We start from the raw sequence: 21,389 nt of genomic DNA on the forward strand, positions 1-21,389 counted from the left end.
TCCTGATCCCATAGGACAGCGGGCAAACAGTTATGACACCACTTTCATGGTTTGCTTCAACCCTTCTTGTTGCTCAGATTCTATCCATCGTCCCTAATGATTGTCATTAACAGGTGGCACATGGGTGGGCAATCATTTGGACAAGAGCATTTACTAACAGCTTCCTCAAAACTTTGGAACTGTCCTTTGTTTTTGTTTTTGTTTTTGTTTTTGTTTTTTTGTTGTTGTTTTTTTTCCTTTTCTCATCCAAAAGCATAATTGCCTTTATTGCTCACTCGGCCAGTTTGTCACATAAGAACTTCAGCCTTGTAGAACAGGGGTTGGCAAATCTCGGCCCACAGCTAAATTCTGCTCACCACCGCCTTTTTAAGTTCGGCCCCCAAGCTAAGAATGGTCTTCCCCATTTTAAAGGTTGAAAAAAATCAGAAAGAGGAGTACTATTTTATGACACATGAAAATGGCGTGAAACACCAACCTCAGCGTGCATGGACACGTCTTGGAACCAGCCGTGCCCGTTGGTTGACACGGCGTCTGTGGCAGCTTTAGTGCTGAATGGCAACAACAACAAAAACAAGAACAATAACAAACTTGAAGAACTAAAAAATAAAAATAAAATAAAGGCTGCAGGTTAGCTTGCCATTGCTCCAGCGGGGCCAGTCATGGAGAAGGAGCCTAGTTGGGTTGGAACAGGACAGGTTGTGCTCCCAGGGTAGCAAACAGCAGGGACCTCAGCTTGGAGGGTGGGTTCCACAGGCCTGGACCGTTCTTAAAGATGCTTATTATGCCGTTTAGCTCCCTTGTGTGTACAAACATCTTTTTCTTCCCCCTTAGGTAGGTAGTAAAATGCATGCATCTTGGATGTAGTTACATAATGAACCTTGCTCTCTTTCTGTATTTTCCGTCTTATGAAAATGATAATCAAAATTGTATCTATATTTCCATTTGAAAACCGTGTTTGGAGACAGTGTCAAAGCCAGACGTTAGCCCTCTCAGGTGTTTAGAAGTTGTTTGGAAGAAAGACTTCAAGGCTCCTTTGAATCCCGGGAGGCCCAGCACTTTGATCGTACCTCCTGGGCTCAGCCTGCACTTTGCTGATGCGGCTCGCTCGCCCCATGCCCGCTTCACACCTCCACCTGCGCGCGTGGGCCGCCCCTTCAGGACTCAGAGCTGGGTCACCACCTCTCTGGGGCTCTCCGGCTCTCACCCCGCTCAGGTGGGCTCACCTGTCCATTGTTTCTCTAGCATTCTGCACACTTTTGCTCACTTTTGCTACAGCACCTCCCCCCCTTCGCTGGAACGATCTGCGTGGGCATCTGCAGGGTTGTGCCCAGAGAAATCAGCATCTCTTCCAGCAGAGACCAGGCACTTGGGGTGCTTGTTGGGCTGCGTGAAACCCCACATTCTTGGTCCCCAGAGCAGCTCTCGGGAGGGTCAGCGCATGGTGTATATCTACTGAGTGAACGAATGACGATTCCCCTGCCCAGGCTTGTAGGTACATACATTTTTTTTTTCCTGTGGGTTTTTAAAATGAATGTTTTGATGGGTTTTCAATCTATAAAAATTTGGTCCAAAAAGGAACAAACTTAGATATAGTCAGTAACATATTAAACTTAGAATCCTTGTAAATATAACTTCAAATGTATAAATACATCTGTTGATAAGTAGCATTCTATACAGCCAGGAAGTGATGACAGTGTGATATGAGGATAGAGTTCTTTATTTACACATGAAATGTATATCTTATGAGAAATTAGGCATTTTAAAGGTTTATAAACTTATGATGGATGTTGCAGATTTTTTGCTTCCCTTTTTTCCCTTTTATTAAAATGAATTTTTTTTTTCTTTTGCAATACTTTGTGTGTGTGCGTGCATGGGATAAAGAGAAGGATTTTATTGTATTTTTTAATTTAATTTTTTAAAAATTTTATTTATTTATTTGAGAGAGAGAGGAGACAGAGAGACAGAGATAGCCACAGAGAGCAGGAGCAGGGAGGGCAGAGGGAGAAGCAGACTCCCCTCTAGGAAGGGAGTGCACGCAGGACCCCATCCCAGCACCGTGGGATCATGACCCCAGCGGAAGACAGATGCTTAACCTGCTGAGCCACCCAGGCGCCCCTAAGGAGAAGAATTTTAAAATAAAAAAATGAGCTTGAGTGGCCTCGTGGGAAATACTTTGGGAGAAGCACAGAGGAGTTGCTGAGAGAAGACTTGTGTCTGAGATGTGGCAGCTGCTGGTAGCTGACCAATATCGAAGAGACCCCCGGTTACTCCGGACTCAGTTTCTCCAGCTGGGAGGTAGGGCAGGGACTACTCGTAACAATAGTATTTCATAAGCTATTTTTCATGCATAAGCAGAGATGACACGTGTACGACAGCTTATCAGTTATAGTAATGGAATTATAGCCAATTCCGCTCTTACGCTTGTTTTGAAAAATGCAGACTTTTTCCAATGCAGTTGCAACATTTGGATCCAATCTGAGCAAAATGCAATTTCAAATTGGCTTAGGAACGGTTTCACCCGCAGGACACGCAGCGCGACTGGCCGGCACCGTCGCGGCGTAGGACACGCGGACACGCACCTCGGATGCTCCCGGCCGCTTCCAGGTGACAGCCCGTGGTGAGCCCCGCAGTCCCCCTGCGCCCTGTCCCACCTGGGCTCCGGAGACCCGCCTCCCCGAAACGCCAGGAGCCTGTTGTGGCACCGACGTATCTTGAACCATCGGGTGTTACGCTGCCATTTTCATGGAGATTTCCCTCTTAAAAATGTGTCACCGACGAAGCGTTGGACTCTTGTCCTACTGCCCAGCTTGCTCTGCAACCGCGGGGTTCTCCTGTGCGGTTTTGCCTATTTCAGGAGCACGTGGGTTGTGTCAGAGCCCAACGGACTGCATTTGGAACACTACGCAGTGACACACGACCAGACGGGCCACCTGCTTCCCTGAGGTCGCCATTAGCTCCCACGTGGCCTACATGATACCGAAGTCGCCCGTGGTTGTATGATTAATGAATAGGGGGTGGAGGCTAAGCGGGAGGGTTCTGGGGAAAATGCACGGCCCCAGGGCCGAGTCTTCGGGCTCTCCCTGCCTCCACGACCTACTGCCCTTTGTCACACGCATCCCGCGCGCGGCGCAGCTCCACTCCTGGCTTCCACTCATTCTCCATATTTAGATTTTTCTTTTACTGTGACTTTTTCACTTTATGTATCCCCCTCCCAGTGTGTGTGTGTGTGTGTGTGTGTGTGTGTGTGTGGAGTTGCTGGGACAAAGTCCTTGGGAATCAGCAGAGAGATCCCAGTGACTTAGTGGCCTTATGCAGGTGGTTTAGTGCCACCTGCAGCCCAGGGCCTGATCCCAGATGCCGGGATCGAGTCCCACGTCGGGCTCCCTGCATAGAGTCTGCTTTTCCCTCTGCTTGTGTCTCTGCCACTCTCTCTCTCTCTGTGTCTCTCATGAATAGATAGATGAAATCTTTAAAAAAAATTAAAAAAAAAATAAAAGTAACGACATGGCCAATGGATGCGGTGTCGCAGGCGGCCCAGCAGGTGGTCAGGGGCACCATCATGGATAATGAAGCCCTCTCGGCCTTATCGGCCCTGCTTGAGCGCCCAGCCACATCTTTACGTCCCCCCAGGTGCCCTCCTCTGTGATTTCAGTGTTCACGCTTCACACTGACTTTTTTTTTTTTGATTTTATTTATTTATTTGTGAGAGAGAGGAAAGAGAGAGAAGAGGAGCATGTACAGAGGGAGAGGGAGAGTCCCTGCTGAGCAGGGAGCCCCACGTGGGGCTCGATCCCAGGATCCCGAGATCATGACCTGAGCTGAAGGCAGACGCCCAGCCGACTGAGCCGCCCAGGCGCCCTCCCCCCAACCCCACACACTAATTTTTAATGCCGTTTCTTGCTTTTCCATCCCTCCTGCAGTTAATTGTGAATGAGTCTGCGTTTGCTGAAACTCGCACCTGTGGCATGACTCCACCACATTCACGAAGCATCACGACATACTGGGTGCCCTGGACTTGGGGACGGATCAAACCGCTCCCTCCCTGGATGCTGTGTCTGGGGAGGGAGGCGGGAGGGCCTGTGGTTGCAGCGTAGTGTGTACATGATCCCCGCGGAGTGTGCATGGAGAGAGCGCTGACACGCACAGCGGAGGGCGACATCTGAAGGACGGTGGGGACGGTGGGTCGCTATGTCTTCCTAGAGGCCGCGGTTCTGGGGCTTCATTTAGAGGCTTGAGGAAGGTTTTGCCAGAACCTAAAAGCAGGGAAATCACTTTGCTTTTTCAGGTCCAAGAAGTTTATCTCATAAGACAGATCATTCCGCCTCTGAAATGCTCTACTCCATAGAAATCCTTCCTTTAAAAAAAAAAAATTATTTGTTCATGAGAGACCCAGAGAGGCAGAGACACAGGCAGAGGGAGAAGCAGGCCCCCTGCAGGGAGCCCGATGTGGGATTCGATCTCCGGACCCCAGGGTCACACCCTGAGCCAAAGGCAGATGCTTAATCACTGAGCCACCCAGTGGCCCCGAAATTTCTTCCCTTTAAGGAGCCCCAATCCCACTCTTGTCTTGTAGTGTGTGGGGGCATCACACAGGACCCTCCAGCTCGTGGGGGCAGAGGTAAAGGTCACGGCGGGCGTATCTGCAGAGCTCCCCATCCTTCACAGCGTCATCTGCTCCTTCTGCTCTCTCCTCACTGTGCCCTCACGCCTCTCGTCTGGCTCAGCTTTGTCAAAGGCCCAGTCACATTACCCCCCCAGAATGAGGATGATACCCTCGTGTGCTCTGTGGCCGGGAGCCCCTGGATGCCCCAGCCCTTGCCTGGCCCCATTGCATCTAACCTGAAATGACTTGGGTTTTTTGGCTTTTTTTTTTTTTTTCTGATGGGAGAGCGGATAGTTCTCGTACATTGTTATGCCATCACCCAGACCACGGTGCATTAGTCATTATGATAAGTAACCAGCTACCCTGTCTATCCTAAGATCCCAGATTCACTAAATCAGATGACACAGCGATTTCTCGTTGTTAGATTTGTATTTACCTCTATCTATTTCATCCCCACCCCCCCACCCCCCATCAACCCACATGTGAGGAGCTTTGTGAGCACTGATGGAGCCCACCGGCGTATGGGGGCTACCCCCTAGCTTGGGTTTTCCACAATGAGATAGTGGCAAATCGGGGTCGGACTGGGAAGGAAAATGGCATCAGGAGGCTTGCCACTTGAGGTGGTCATCAGAATTTGACTCCGTCCGTGGACACTGGGGAGTTAGGACTACCTGACCAGCCTCGGACTTCCTGATTCCTCTCCCATTTATCCCAATACTTTCTGTTTTACACAGAACGATGTCATGGGAGGCTTGGTCAAACGTTCCTGGAATCCAGCTGTGTTATGCTGATGAAATCCTCTTGATCCATTTGTTCTGGTACAAAGAGGAGAGGATTAATTTTGGCTTCACTTGTTTTTAGTACAAGCATGTTGGTTCCTACTGATCATTGTAACCTCGTGCGAGGTTATGGCCAACCGTCCATTTAGCAATCAGTCATCTCTTTAGTATCATCCATATAATACGCTGTACTAGCGTGTTGCCAGGACTGGAACCTGTATTGCTCGATGTAGTTGCCAGAATTTTCTTTTCTCATTTTAGACGATTCAGGGATTGCTAATTTCCAGGCTGATTACATCCTTTTGTTTCATTTGATTCACAGAGACTCAACTGAGATTTTTTTAAGAAGATCTTATAAGGAAAAAAAAAAAATCTCAAAAATCTAAAAACAAAACAAAACAAAACAAAAAACCCAAACCACTGTATTTTGAAATGCTTCATAATGTAGAGGAATCGCCCTCCATACCATTAACCAGTAATGACACCGAATATCAGAATAGGTCCTGGTTCATGATCTTGCGTTCTTGGACGACGCTACTGCCCTTTGCTTCACCCCTTGCTCTGTTTTCCTGCCGCCTCTGATTTTCAGTTCTGAGAGCTTGTTCTACGGTCGACCCCGCCCGCCCCCCGCCTTGTGCCTTCCGTCCACCGACCGTAGAACCCCGAACCCCGAGAGAATGTCACGCACTTTCTCCGCAGCTGGTGGAAGCCTCCGTGTAGGTCCTGCCTGTGGAAGTACCCTTGTCTCGCTCCCGAGTCTAACCTAGTCCTGATTTTGAGCCTGTACATAGAAGCATTTGACTGTAAATTAAAGACTAGCATGGAAGGTTAGGGGAGTCGTTTGTGAAGCTGCATCTTGCAATGGTAGGCAAATATTTGTTTCAGTAAAAAAAAAGCTGAGTGAGCCAAAAAAGAAGGTGATAGCCCCTTTAAAGTAAATCCATCTTTACGAGGTAATAGCCGTACGATCTGAGACATTGCTGACCGCCGAATATACTTTCAGGACGTGTTAGTTAGTACATGTTTGTGGAATGAACCAGTAAGCTAGATTTCCATTTTTTTGGGATGTTTGTATATGCGTGTGCGTGTGTGTATACATTTGTGTATACACAGACTCTGCATCTTAAAATCCTTCCGGGGGGGGGGGGCGTGCTTGCCATAATTCTCTTTTCTTCTTCTAAAGTTCACCGGAATGTTAAGCCACAGAATGTTGGGATTTGATTATCTTATGAGAGCATGGAATTTAAAGAAAATTGGGCAAATAGGATCACTATACATCCAGCTGTTCAATTGATTTCATGTTCATCTCAGAATGTAATTGAATTTGAAGCTCCAGAAGAAGTAAATGGAGACTAACAATAACCGAGCACGTTACTTTTGTTCCTAATACCATGATTGAAATGCGCTCTACATCAAGATAGATAGAAACGTGGCAATACCAGTTATTTATGTAAAGCCCCTTTGTGTAAAGACCTCAATTCACCATACACACGGTGCACGTGATCCTACGGTGACCAAATAATAACTTGCTTCGCTGGAGGAGGTGCCACGTCGGAGGTGAAATGATCTGATCAACCTGAGTCGCTTGGAAGGCAGCGGGCCCGATCCAGAGGATTTACGTCCCAATTACCCTTTGTCAGTGGTACGTCAGAGTGGAAGAGAGTGTGGCTTTGGCAGGCGGGTCTTTAAGATCTCAAAGGAAAGCATTTTCCTCCTGTTGGAGATCCAGTCTTTCTTCCTACAGGAAACCTGGAAAGGTACCAGGGCTTTATGCACATTTCGGAGAATTTGCAAGCTGCCTTGGAAGAAGGCCACTGTACTCACCTTCCACCCTGTGAGCAAGAGTTAGAATGAAGATGTTGCCTGTTTTCTTTCTATGTTTCTGTTTGGGGATCTTCAAAGCTCTCTTCTGCTGCCTTTGCCACATCCTAATCCCTTTGCATCTCTACAGGTCAAGTCATAAATCCTTCCCGTTTCAATAATGAAGGATCCCTGAGTGAAGGGATCTCATGGCAAATGTATATAATAATGTGAAATTACAGCTTAGCTGGTGCTGTATATTCTATATGATAACATTATGTGGAACACTATTGTATATTTTGTGTTTTTATGTTGTATATATTCATAATGTAAGTAATATTTCTTATCCCTAGCTTTTATTTAGCCAAGTCTCTTATTTAAATAATGGGAACAAAAAAAAAAAATAAATAAAATAAATAAATAAATAATGGGAACACAGCTGCATTAGCGAGACCTCACATTCTCAGCTCATTTTAATACAGCTCAGTCAGCGGCTACCAGTGAGCTCTGATGATATCAAGGCTTCGTCTGGCCTGCGTGCTGAAGATAAACAGATGAGAAGACATACTCCTGCCCTCAAGAAACTGTCAGCCTTATGATCGTCCTGTTGCTTGGACACCTCCAGACCTCTTTATAGTATGGCTTTTGGTACATAATCAGAACCTCATACCCCAGGTTGGGTGCCCATTATCTGCTCCCATGGGACCTTGCACCAACCTCTTTCACTATGCTTGTAGTTACTAAGACAATTGGTTTAGCATCTGTGCCTACCATTGGAAGATCAAACACTCCTATGTGACACTTCTCTGGACCTACAGCCGTGTCTTAGGGTCTCCAGAGAAGCAGAAGCAATAGGGTACATATAGGTACACAGGAGAAGACTGACTATGGGAAATTGGCTCACACAGTAATGGAGGCTCCTGGGTCTCGTGGTCTGTCATCTCCAAGCTGGAGAACCAGGAAAGCCAGTGGTATATTTAATTCAGTCTGAATCTGAAGGCCTGGAAATCCAGGGCTGGTGGTGTAGGTCCCAGTCTGAGTCCAAAGGCACGAGAACCAGGGCTCCAATGTCCCAGGCCAGGAGAACATGATGTTCCAGCCCAAGCAGAGAGAGCAAAGTAGCCTTTCCTCTGCCTTTTTGTTCTATTCAGGCCCTCTGAAGGGATTGGATAATGCCCATCCTGGGGGGTGGAGGGGAGCCCTGCGCCTACTGTACTCAAATGCAAATCCCTTCCAGAAACAGTCTCACAAAACACACCTAGAAATAATGTTTTACCAGCATCCCAGCATCCCTTTAGCCCAGTCAGCTTGACAGTAAAAGTACCATCCCAAGCCCCTGTTCTAGTGCCTGAAAATATTTGGTGGTCGATATATTTTGTGCTGACTTGAGCAAAATTGCAGCTCTTTCTGTTTGAAAAAGATGACCTTGGAGCTTACTACTAGAAATATTTTGCCACCAAGTCCTTCTGCCCTCCATCTAGCCTGGCTCGTTGCCTTTAAGAGAGAGATTGTTTACCTTTGTGACTAATGGTGACTCAGCCACGCAGTCTCCAAATAGGAGGGCTATCGGTGCCACATCGGGCAAGTACCTGACATTACGTCTACCTGACATTACGTCTCCTTATGAGAAGGCCTTTTTCAACTCATGCAGAAATAAAAACAGTGGAATTCCATTATAGAATATTCTTTTTCATTTCCTTCACCGCTTGCCCTCTCCTTCCAGCCTTGATGGAGAAGCACCTTGAGTCGAGGAAGATCAAATGTGCTGTACGTGCCCGGGGCACCATGTGACAGGGAGCACTGCGTGTATTTACCCATCTGAAATGCTGCTTGAGCTCCGTCGGAGGGCTAAAGCTAAGTTTTTAAGTGAATAAGAAGAAATACGTTCTTAACCACCAGATCAGGGTGACCTCTAAATTAGCCATATTACAGGTTATTACCTTCCTACTGTGTTGGAGGCTTAGGGTATAATTAGCTCATGCATTTTGCACAACAGCAAGTGAAGGCTGAGCTGTGTCTTTGAGCTCCAGGAAGCCACTGTGTTCCCTTACTTTTGTTTGACTGGCTGAAAATTTAGTACTGATGAGATGAGGGCGTAAGGACATGAAAAGGGGGGGGGGGGAGGATATCACTTTATTTTCTCCATTAATTGTTCAGATGAACAGGATGCTCTAGAGTTGGCTTCACTGTTCACCCATCTCTACTTAAAGAAGACTGAAGCTCTCCTTTCTTTCTTTCTTTTCTTTTTTTCTTTCTTTTTCTTTTCTTCCTTCCTTCCTTGCTTCCCTCCTTTTCTTTCTTTTCTTTCTTTCTTTCCTTTCTTTCTTTCTTTCTTTCTTTCTTTCTTTCTTTCTTCTTTCTTTCTTTCTTTCTTTCTTTCTTTTCTTTCTTTCTTTCTTCTTCTTTTTTTCTCTTTCTTTCTTTCTTTCTTTCTTTCTTTCTTCTTTCTTTCTCTCTCTCTCTCTCTTTGAGAGAGAGAGAGAGAGCAGACAGAGAGAGCGCGGGCAGGCACTTGCAGGGGGTGAGGGGCAGAAGGAGATGGAAAGAGAGAATCCCAAGCAGATTCCCGATGGGGGGCTCGATCTCACGACCCTGAGATCATGACCTGAGCCGAAACCAAGAGTCAGATGCTCAACCCACTGAGCCACTCAGGTGCCTCAGCCAAGAGTCAGATGCTCAACTGACTGAGCCACTCAGGCGCCCCAGGAAGACTGAAGCTTGTAACTTCAACAGGCTTAAAAGTGAACCTAATGAAGATCTACATTAGCACACACATCGATGAGGATGTACCGTGCTTGCTTTTTGCCTTGCCGTGTGGGGAGATGAGAGCCTAAGACGTGACCTCTGCCCTCAGCGAATCTCGGGGATCAGCAGTCCTGTCTCACTTTCCCTCTTACGTTTCAGCAACTTGGGTGGGATTCCTGTACCTGTGGAAGAACACAGGCTGAGAGGGGCTTCCTCTAGGTTAACTCCGAGCTTCTACTACTCACAAATGGCTGTAAGAGGTAGCGTGTCCCTACTTACTCCCAGATGGAGGTGCTCACTACCATTTACACCAATCTTGGATCAACCTTATTTTTTGACAAGTGTCTTGAGACACAGTGGACAGTGTTAGGGCAACTCACCCACAGGGAATTTACTCATTGTGTCCTTACCGACCTGGCCTGCTTCCTGGGGGGGACTGTAGGAAGAGGGGGCTGCTTACCATGAGTTCCTCTGTGTAGTTGAGGCAGACATCTTGGGTCTGGAGCCTTTGGGTGGTTCCTTGATGGAAGTCAGGGCTTTGTACACTCAGGCTGAAGAAGGAACTTCCTGCTGTTTGCTGGGTCACTTACCCCATCTGCTTTTCTACTTCCAAAACTTCCTCTCTGATGCCTTCTGTTCTTTTTCACCTTTAAATAATACCTTTAGAGGATTTGGTGGGGGGGTGGGGGGTTGAGGGAGATTAGAGCCGATTTCACAAATTCAAGCTACCAGTAGAGTAAGCCTGTCTAGGGAGGGAGTAGATTGGGGGGGGAGGAGTGTAAGAGAGAGAAGAGAAGGGGAGAGAAAGTGTGTTTAGAAAACCCTGCCGCCTAGTTCTACTTTTGAAACTAATTTAAATGTGTTGGGTTGATTCCACATTCCAAGGATACAATTTTCCTGTGCTACGGAAATCACACCTACTGGTTATCATGATGAGGCCTGATGAGACTGGCTGTCAAGGAGGAATTGTCCGGGCACCACAGGCACTTGGGATGGTTCTCTGCCCTTCCCCCCGCCCAAGCCCTCCCCCTTCATGGCCCCCGGCACTCCCACTGCTCTGTTTCTCTCTTCTCACCTTCTTACCTCCCCTCCCTCGGGTACTGCCTCACCCTTCAAATGCTCTCATTGGTAAAGATGCAATCAGCTATGTAGGGTCATCTGACCTGGAGAATACTCTTGACATTTTATCTTTGTGTGGCCACCCCACATTCAGGGTATCTCCAGGGCCCAGCTTGTATTTTATTACCTACTTTTGGCTACTCCCCTCTGGTTTCAGCAGTTTCAACAAAGCTAGAGAGAACACGCAGGTCAAGTGACTTTGCTGCCCAGAATGAGGATCAACTCAGTTATTTAGTAAATATCTACTATGTGCAGAAAGGTGCTAGATATGCAAGGAGATAAGGGGCCAAATCACCCTTGAGAAGGTCCCTGGGGTTGGCAGAGGGGGGCGGATCACCAACCGTGTGGTAGTGTGTGGGGCAAGAAGTCCACTTGTTCACCTCACTTCCTGGCAGGATGGGGGGAATGGTCATTTCTCGCTGGGGTGCGGGCAGGAAGGCCTCAGGGAGCTTACTGCTGGGGTGGGAAGTGAAGAAGGCATTCTAGACAATGAAGAAAAAAGACATCAATGAAACATCCACTTGGAGGAGACTGCTGAATTCAGAAGACTATGGCTTGAGCATTATCTTCAGATTGGGAATTTAGGGGCTCATTATAAAGAGCACTGAGTGTTGACAGCAATAGCAGAGGGGACCTCCTTCTGGTCTGTTTTCTGTGGATCCAGGGCTTATGCACACAGTAGACATCACACGTGTTTGTGAATGAATGAATGAACCAATGAATGAAAAGGAACCAACAGATGATGGATGAATGGATGGATGGGTAAGCTACATTTGAAAAAACAAAACAAAACCTGTTTAATTCTGGCTCTTTTGGATTCGGTTGGTAGTTTTGAAAGTAGAATGCTTACTCCTTAGTGCTGACTGAGATGAACAATTCATTTATAAAGCTTCTACCAAGTGAGACTTTTAATTACTGACAAGCCGACCTGGCTCTGAGTTGGAAATGTAGCTGGAGAAAGGCTTTCAAGCTCTGTTATTAACTCCTCAGGGCATCTGGCTGTTAACCTTCCTGAATATTTCAGCAGTTCAGTGCCAGGGATTATCATGAGGGCCTTGGTGGAGACGGTGTTCCCCAGGCTCAGGGGCCTCTGGTCACGTTCCTGCGAGATCATCTCCTAGATTGCTGCTTCCTGACCAGGGACGATGTGTGACACCACCCCCCGGGCCCTGCCAGGAGTCCTCATTTCATGGCCCTTTGCCGGGCTGATGGCTTGACTGGCTTCCCAGCTCCCCCCTTGAGGATTCAGCACCCCGGTGTTGCCCTGGCATCTGGCAGAGGTTCAGGGGAAATTGCTCAGATGTGGGATGTGAATCAAATGTGCAGGAGGGGAAAGGGGATGGGATTATATGGTGAATACATAGAGCATCTTTGCGGCTCTGTGATTCCACATGCTTGCACTCTCTCTGACAGCCGAGTAGCTGTCCGTGGGTGTGATCTGAATGCTAGTGTTTCTTCGAATGACCAAACGTTGCCTAGCTGTATAGAAGTGTGAGTTCAATATATACTCACATAGTTCCTATTCTTGATGTTTCTGGCTGGAGCCTGTTTTATCACTTAAAGAAAGCTAGAGGGAAGAAGTAGAAAGGTGTGTGTGTGTGTGTGTGTGTGTGTGTGTGTGTGTGTGTGTGCTGCAAAACCATGTTGATTTAATCTCCAGAAGATAGGACACAGGAAGCTATTTTTCCCCCGATGTTTATAAGTTTTAACAAGATCGAAGTATTTTAAAATTTGCCTTTGATGATTATACTACATCGCTCATTTTGCTATGCTGGTGTTGGTTTTCTATTAGATTTCGGAGCTTGTTGGCCTATAAAGCATGGGAAGTTAAAAACATTGTGAATATAGCACTTTGGTCAGTAGGAAATGGGGTCAGGTTATTTTTATAGATTTGTTTGCAATCTGGAAAATTTCTCTGAAAATGTGGCTCATAAGAATTTTTTAAAAATTTGTGAAGCCGATACTACTTTTAGTAGCTGAATTACAAAATATATTAAATGCTGACTTTCTGAATCAGCTTTAAGAGCTCATCAATATTTTTAAGGCCCTTGTAAATAACAAAGGTGTTCTTTTTCCTCAGTAAAAACCAAGGAATATTCTTTGCTGGAAATTGTTGGGTACAAATAGTAAAATATAGCTTTACATACGTAAAAAGGCTTTCAGACAGGGAACTCATCTAAGCATTCGATTGCATATTTTGTTATAAAATAGAGACTCATACTGTTGCTTTTCCCTTTGTTTTAAAAGTGTCTAAATCATCAGGGAAGATTCTTTAATAAAGAGCCAACTTATGTGTTTTATTAAAATTCTCATCAGTTCTGTAGAGACAAGTCAGGAAAATTGGAGAATTTGGTTCGGATGCCAGTTGCAGTAGTTTGGAAGCAATGACTTTGTATAGACCAGTCATAGATAATGTTAAAAAAAATTGTAGGTTCGGATTTGAATTTTGTCAAAAATTCCAGAGTGTGAATGGCCAGCTGCCATTTTCTGGGGTTCTTGGAACATTTAGATGTTCCTTCTGTCCATTGCCATGACCTCGTATTAGGGGCCTCGCTTCTTAGCTTCTGCAGAAACCACTCCCTACCCCCGCCCCAGTGATGTTCCCACTGCCCCTGTGTCCTCTGCCTGGTCCCGTGATACTGTTTCTGACTACTTAGGGCAAAATACTATGATAAACATACCCCACTTATCCCCAGCTTCCCTTGGAAAAGAATCTACCAACAACAATAAAGTGTCAATGTTTGGGCACCTTGGGGGCATGGGGGCTACATATAGATTTGCTTGAGCAGCAGGAATATGAGTGGTTCCTCTTTCAGCTGCGTTGTACATGGTGCTTGAGGTCTACACCCAAACCCTAATGGGCTGGTTGGCACTGTCAACACTGTGGCCTTCAACAAACAGTTCAATGAGCTGTTTCCATCAGGAGCTAAGCTAGCAATGATTTAATATTAAAATACAAAAAAAATGACAGGGACTGAAAACCACACAAGCTCAGAAGGCTCAGTCTCTCTCCGGGTGGTTCCTCCACCTGGTGAATCGCCTCTTCTTTCCACCTACTTAAATTCTGTCCATTTTTCTCGAGTTAAATCTGCTTTGAGAGAACTTAATCTCGGTGATTCTCATTCATTTTATCCACCCTTTTCCATCTTTGAGAACTTAAAAGAAAATGTAGAGAATAATATATTTTGCCAATTCTTTAGAAATGTGGCATACCTCCCCTAACTGTGTGGGAAGATCCTGACAGACAGTTATCTACTTAATCTTTGCCTTATTCCTCTTATCTCCTGTTCTAGCTCTCAGACATACAGCTAGTCCCGGCACATGATCAAATCAATGACTGTTAGTGTTTTAGACAGATTGGGAAAGTTTGAAAATCGGATTTTATAATTGCTAGGTGCTTTCATTTGTGACACTTGTAAATGAACGTCCTTGTGTGGCTCTCTGTGTCTTAGAACTTGAGGAATGCTGAGTTTGCGTGGAAGGGGCACCCATCTCTGATGGGTGCATAGACAAACACGTTCGAAGTCCAAATGGAATTTTCAATAATTTTAAATCTTAACTCAGTCTCTTGAAAATGGCAAAAAAGTGCTTGGTTCATAAATAAAAGACAGAAGATTAAAATCTTTTCTTGCCTGTTGCCACAACCCCCTCAGCATGGCCAGCCAGATGCCTTCGTCTCTCTCTTCCTCTCCCAAAACTCCTGAAAACCTGCTCAGACTCAGCCCAAGCAAGCTTTCTATTTCTTGGCCTTTCCATCTGTTTTCCTCGAGAGATGTTTTGCCTTTCTTGTATAATTCAAGGCAGCCCGATTTGAAAAGACTCAAGAATGGAGCTGCAGGGACGGAAGGCTCTCCGTTGAGTGCGTGTAGCATGCTGGATGTCGAGCGTGACCAAGGGGGGAATGATGGGGGACATGGGAGCAAAGAGGCTGTGGAAACTCATTTTAATTTTCCCTGTCATGCTTATTTTCCTGCATTAACTACCCTCCTAGTAAAGTGATTGGTACTTGTAAATATTCAGTGAATGACCAGAGAGATATGATGTTTTATAAATGAACTTCTCTTTGAAGTGCTTGAACTCAAAATGAAATCGGGAGTTTTGGACACTGTACCATTTCAGATTTCACAAAATAGAAACATTACTGAAACTTCCCCACCACCCCCACCCTCATCTTCTCCTAGCTTCAAAGGAATGTCTTTGGGTAGAATCTAGTCATGAAGAATTAATATCTAAATGAAAAAAAAAGGGGGCAAATGTTATAAATGATTAAAAAGAGATCTTTAAAAGGAAGACCCATTTTAAAATTCTCTCTTCTCTCCTTTATCCGTGTCAGAATAGCGTATCATCTTCATTCAGAATCAGCAAAGTGTTTATTGAGTGCCTACTAGGTCCCAGGCTCTGTGCGCTTCAACTGGGTGCGAATGTGACACAACGCAGACTCCCTGTCCTCTTCGAGCTTGTAGATTCAAAGTGTGTGTGTATGTTTTGAGTGGTAAGGAAGGATATAGCAATAATGACAAAAACACTTACGTGAATACTCATGGTGACAAGTACTGGGAATGAAAAGTGTATGTACTCACGTGGGAAGCAAAAGGCATCTCTGAAGAGAATAAGGGTCCAGTGAGTAGGACCAGGAAGGGAACATCCAGCAAGTTGGAGGCCGTGTTGCCCTGTGGCTGGAGGCTTGTACCTCGTGCAGGAGAGTGGGGGTGAGGCCCTGAGGGCCCTGAGGGACAGGCAGGGCTCAGGTCACATTGGGCCCTGGGCCCAATTAAGAATTTCTTGCGTACTGTTGCTGGGAATGTAAATTGGTGCAGCGGCTGGGGAAAACAGTATGGAGATTCCTTAAAAAATTAAAAATAGAATGAACATATGATCCAGCAATCACACCTCTGGATATGTATCCAAAGGAAATGAAATCAGGATCTTGAAGAGCTATCTGCACTGCCATGTGCGTTGCAGCAATATTCACAATAGCCAAGATATGGAAACAACCCAAGGGTCCATCAGCTGTAGTTGTATGTATGCACACAATCTCTCTCACACACACACAGTGGAGTATTATTCAGCCATAAAAAATGAAGAAAAAGGCCACTCATTTTGTAGAAGGTGGAGATGCTGGCAACAGGGAAGACCAGATCAATAGGCTTATTAGAAGGATGAACTAAGGTATGTACCATGATTATGATTGTAATCTGATCAGTTAATAAATGACTGCTTTCAAATGGAAAAGAAGTAAAAATTAAAAAAAAATAAAATAAAATTCTGTCATTTGTGAAGACCTAGATGAGCCTGGAGGACATTATGTCAAGTGAAATAAGCCAGACACATAAAAAAAAAATCATACTGCATGATATCACAACTTATACACGAAATCTAAAAAAAGTCAAACTCTTAGAAGCAGAGAATAGAATCGTGATTTCCAGGGGATGGAAGGTGCAGGAAACGGGGAGATGTTGGTCTAAGTATACCCGTTTTCAGTAGAAGGCACGTTCTGGAGATGTAAGGCATAATGCCTGTAGTTGATACTGAATTGGATATTGGAGATTGCTGGGAGAGGAGGTCTTAAATATTCTCACCACACACACGAGAAAGGTAGCCATGCAAGATGATGGGTGGGTTAATTAACTTGGTTGTGGTGATCATTTCGCTGTGCATACGTATATTAAATTATCACATTGTCCACCTTTAAAAAACTCACGTCGTGAAACCTAACTATATACAAGTCTTAATTGTCAATCAGATCTCAATAAAACTGGTCAGGGAGGGAAGGAAAATTAATAAAATAAGGGTAAAAAATAATATGGGAGAATAGAATTTTGGCTATAGTTAAAAAAAAAAAAAGAATTTCGGAGCTTATCTCAAAGGCGTGGAAAGCCTCAGGATGTAAGCACCTTGCCCAACAGCCTGGGTACTGGGATCTTGGCTCACAGGCCGGGAGGTGGGACACCTGGGTCCTGCCCTTAGTCCTGCCCCACCTATATGTCGGGGGCTCTGCAGTACTCATTAGCACTTGGGTGGGCCTCTTCGTCTTACACTAATGCGTACTCATTTATAAAGTTGGGGCAATAATAAGTGCCTGATACTGAAACACTACAGGGTGAAATTGTAAAATAACAGAAATCTATGAAACCAGGGTTTGCTTTACACTTACCGTTTGGTAGCCAGGGGGTGGAGTTCACACATGCTCGCTGGGCCTGTGTAAGGGCTATGGTGACAGGAGGCCCTCGGTGAGAACGAACACAGCCTCTCACTGAACAGGCAGGAGGGTGCAATGTTTTCTCACATGTTGTAAAGGGAAACAGCCCTTTTTATTTATGGGTGGTGCTTCCTGAAGAGAGAAGGCAAAATCGAATTTAGTTTATTTTTCCGCATCTAACGTCCGTTCCCTTAACGTAGCCTGTGTTGGCTAAACAAGTTCCGAGCAGGGGCAAATGTCTCCATTTGGGTAGATTTGGGCTGAAAATTGCTTGCTGTTTCAAAATCCATCTCCCAGACTTGTGAGGAGCGTTGGGGTGTGGTTGTTGGGACAATGAAGCCCAAGTCCTCTGAGAGGCAGAGGGGGCAAGCTACGCTTCTCTGGCCGCTAAGGCTTCAGGCGACCCTTCCGAAGTTACCCTTTGCCAAGACATACGTCCAGGTACCTGCAGAAACTACATTTCAGAAGAATTCGAAATCTTAAATGCTGCGTGTGCGCTAGACAACTAATGGCTGGCCAGTGGCTGGTAGGATCCAAGGGTGACACACTCGTTCACGGGGAGTTGGTTCAGGAGGGAGTGGACCATTGTCACTGCACCATGCCCGCTCCTGTGGGTGGACCCCATGGGCCATTTGCCTCCACTGTGTGGCGGCAAGGGGACCTTTGTGATTCTCCACACGAGTCACCGAGGGCAATGACACGGATCAGTGTTGGCCAAAGTCAATGTGCACAGTGTTAGAGTAAGTTAAAAGTCAAAAATGACCTGTTAAACGTGTGAGCATGAAATCCATCATTATGGTAACGGCGACAGGAACACTTTATTGAAGGCGCAGGGCTAGTGTCCTTCACAAGCATCGATTCCTGCAATCCTCATAATCACCTACAGATCGTCGCTGTTCCATTTATAGATGAAGACGCTCGGGCTTGGAGAGTCCCAGAGTCACTCAGGGAGTGAGTGTCAGGAGGATGGAGGTTCCAAAGTCAGACTCTGCAGACCGCCCCCCTCCACCGCCCCCCCCTAGAGATGGTAATGATACTTACTCCTTACTACAGACTTGGGATGGGAGGTGCTTTTGCCACTTTGCAGCCAAAGAAAATGACATTTGGGGAGGTTAAGTGGCTTGCGCCAAAACCACGGTTTGAGACATAAGAAGATACGTAATAGGGCAAATGAGTGCAACTGACTGAATGGGAGTGTTGCGGATTCCCCTTCAAACCTGGACTGTCCTCCACAACTCTAGGGGTTCCGGGCTGGACCATCTCCGTGCCTCTCCCGCCATCCCCATTTCAAGCACAGCGTCTGTCCTTGCTCTTGGGCGCTGGCGGGCTTTGCGTGGCGATATTGCACAAGAGTGATTGGTCCCAGTTTGAGTCCCCCTTGACTATCTCGGTGGCTGCTGCTGCTTTAAGATAACGCCCTGCTACGCCTCCACCCCGTTCTGGGGCTCTTATGCAAACAATCCTCAATTATTAAATTTCATTGAAGTGTGCCACAAATCACTCCTTATTTTACAATATTCTACATCTTTAGATGTAGCACAGAATTGAGTAAAGATTTCTTCAAAAACCAGAACATAAAACATTGCATTGCTTATTTGACAGCAATTTATTTTGAAGGCCTCGTGTGTATTCATGGGGAGAAAAAAAGCAGCTATGATAAAACCATAAAGCAAAATGCTCTGAAAGGTTACATGACGCTGGGCCGTTTAAGTTGCTTTCATCTGTTGCCTAAGAAACTGGATTATATAACTTCAAACATGCAATTCAAAGACATAACCTCTAAATTGCATTCTTAATATTTAGTACATTTTCCTTTTGGTGACAATAAACTAATTTGATACAATAAATCTGCGTTTCAAATAACACAGTTTTCTTCTTTTCTTTTTCTTTCTTTCTTTCTTTCTTTCTTTCTTTCTTTCTTTCTTTCTTTCTTTCTTTCTTTCTTGCTTTTCTTATTTCTTTTTCTTCTTTCTTTCTTTCGTTTCTTTCTTTCTGTTCTTCTTTCTTTCTTTCTTTCTTTCTTTCTTTCATTTCTGTCTTTCTTTTCTCATTCCTTCCTGTCCTTCCTTCCTCCTCCATTCCTTTCCTTCCTTCCTTCCTTCCTTCTGCTTCCTCCTTCCTTCCTTCCTTCCTTTTTCTTCTTTTTTTTTTCCCCCCAGGCTCCAACCCATGTGCAGAATGGTCCCAGACTCCCTGCCACCCACATGCTTAATGAGTGGCCTTACTCAGCTCACTTAACTGTGTGTGGCTTCTGTAAAGGAGGCCTAGCAACATCCACCTCACAGAACGGCCATGAAGTTAGACAACAAGTGTTTGTCACATACATAAGGGCGATTCTGGGCACGAGACAGCTGTGTAAGTATTTGATTTTTTAAAAGGCTGTTTTTTTTTTTTTTTTTGTTTGTTTGTTTGTTTTTTTGGCGTGTGTGTCATTGACCTGCAGCTCATCCTTGATAGAGCCAATACAATCTACACTTTGCATGGAAATTGGTTTTCTTTTGAGAGAGGCCAACCCAATGAGACCAGAGGTAGAACGGCCAGGTGGTGACCCCTGCCTACCTGGGTAGATTGGCTCCTGGGAACAGGACGCATCGCCTGTTCTTTCTTTTGCTAAGAGTAGACCCTGAGGAAGTAGACTTCATTATGACAAATCAATGCAGGGTGACACTTCACTCATCTTGAGTCTTCTAAAGTCGCAGGCCCACATTTGGGGGGGGGCGGGAATGCATGTACGTGTCCCTGGAGCAGGATATGAGCAGTGACCGCAGATTGTAAAAGTGACCCGGGGAAGGGGGACAGTGGGGTTCAGGAGCAGGAAGAGCGTCCATTACCAAAGCTGCGAAGGTGACAGAGAGCAGCGTCCCTGCGCCATGGAGCACCCACAACATGATTCCTCCAGATGCGCTACCAGATTTTTCTTCCTTTCATTCTTTTCTCTTTTTCATCCTCATTGTCAAGATCCCTGGACCCTTCATCTCTGAAGGTCATTCTATCACTGATTTCTTCCTGGGCTCTGCTGTTGAGTTTCATGCTCTTCTACTTTATTCTCCTTTATTTGCTCCTTTGGGAAAAGAGTTGTGCCACCTTCGAGGATTCTTCTCCCCTGCGGAGCTACCATTTGATCCATCATGAGGCCAGCAGTGTAGGTTGTGCAATAAAGTTTGGATTGAAGACACCTAGCATACAAGGAGCGTTCCCTGGAAAGACATGCGAAGGGGGGGGGGGTGCTGAAACCAAGCGGTTGCATGGCAGGATATATTGGGAGTCAGTAAGTGAGACTGTGAATGGAAGAAGTTTTTGAGATCAGTTTTGTGGGTCCTTCTGTGGCTCCCAGTGGCCTCATCCTCCCAGACAGGTCCTGGGCTCTTCTATCAGGCCCTAGGCATGTCTATCAGCCGGGTCACCCTTGGTGACAAATCAGTCATCCTCCCGTCTGACTGGAGTCCCTTCTTTCCTGTAAATACCTGTCACTTGCTCAGCTTGTGTCCTTGTCTACACAGAGATGTGGGTTGCTTGGGAGATGCAGAGACCTGGAGTCCTTCAAGGGGTGCGGGGGATGCATCTGGGCGTCTCGAGTGTCTTCATGTGAGGTGCTAGGACAGGTTTGGAAGGAGGCAAAGGGTGGAGGCTCTATCCTCGGTCTGTGTTAAAGATAGAGCATGTTAAGAACCGAAATGCCATGTGTGTTTTCTGGAGAGAAGCTCCAGCAGGGGTGAGTGGCAGGTGCAGCTAACGTGCCGGTCACTGTTCTCATCTGTCCCCGACCGCTGAGGGACATTGCAGGAAAGCAGAAGGAACACGGGGCCAGAGTGCAGCTCTGATCCTCCCTGAGCCACGTGTCTCCAGGGCACCATGCCCTTTCGGGGTTCACATGGCCTAAACGACAAGCGTATATTTTCAAGAATATTCTCTGCTCCCCAATTTGATTCCGCTAGGAAATAGAAACCAGTAGCCCAGCACCCAGCAACTAGGGCCATTCCGTCGATTTTCCCTGGATATTGCACTGAGTTATAATTGGAATGAAAGAGATGGGAAGTAACTATTAACTCTCTTATGGGGCCCATATCCTTAAATTTGTGCAGACTTCAGGAAAATAAAGCTCTCCTCTTTTCATGGGTGTGGTAGGAGTCCATCAAGTGGTTTA

The 21,389-nt window shown here is 45.8% G+C and overlaps 2 long non-coding RNA genes across 2 annotated transcripts; both read right to left on the reverse strand.

Moving 5' to 3' along the window:
* Nucleotides 1-4,085: 4,085 nt before the first annotated feature.
* LOC119879035 lies at nucleotides 4,086-10,900 on the reverse strand. Its single transcript, XR_005387291.1, has 3 exons — nucleotides 10,388-10,900; nucleotides 9,973-10,109; nucleotides 4,086-4,253 (listed from the first exon to the last, which is right to left on the reverse strand). It is a non-coding gene; the product is annotated as an uncharacterized LOC119879035 (long non-coding RNA).
* Nucleotides 10,901-10,988: 88 nt separating this feature from the next.
* On the reverse strand, nucleotides 10,989-17,823 carry LOC119879036. Its single transcript, XR_005387292.1, has 3 exons — nucleotides 17,691-17,823; nucleotides 17,201-17,377; nucleotides 10,989-11,528 (listed from the first exon to the last, which is right to left on the reverse strand). It is a non-coding gene; the product is annotated as an uncharacterized LOC119879036 (long non-coding RNA).
* Between the last annotated feature and the right edge of the window lie 3,566 nt (nucleotides 17,824-21,389).

This window comes from Canis lupus, unplaced genomic scaffold (assembly GCF_011100685.1).
Source record: "Canis lupus familiaris isolate Mischka breed German Shepherd unplaced genomic scaffold, alternate assembly UU_Cfam_GSD_1.0 chrUn_S2216H2416, whole genome shotgun sequence".
Classification (NCBI taxonomy): Eukaryota; Metazoa; Chordata; class Mammalia; order Carnivora; family Canidae; genus Canis; species Canis lupus.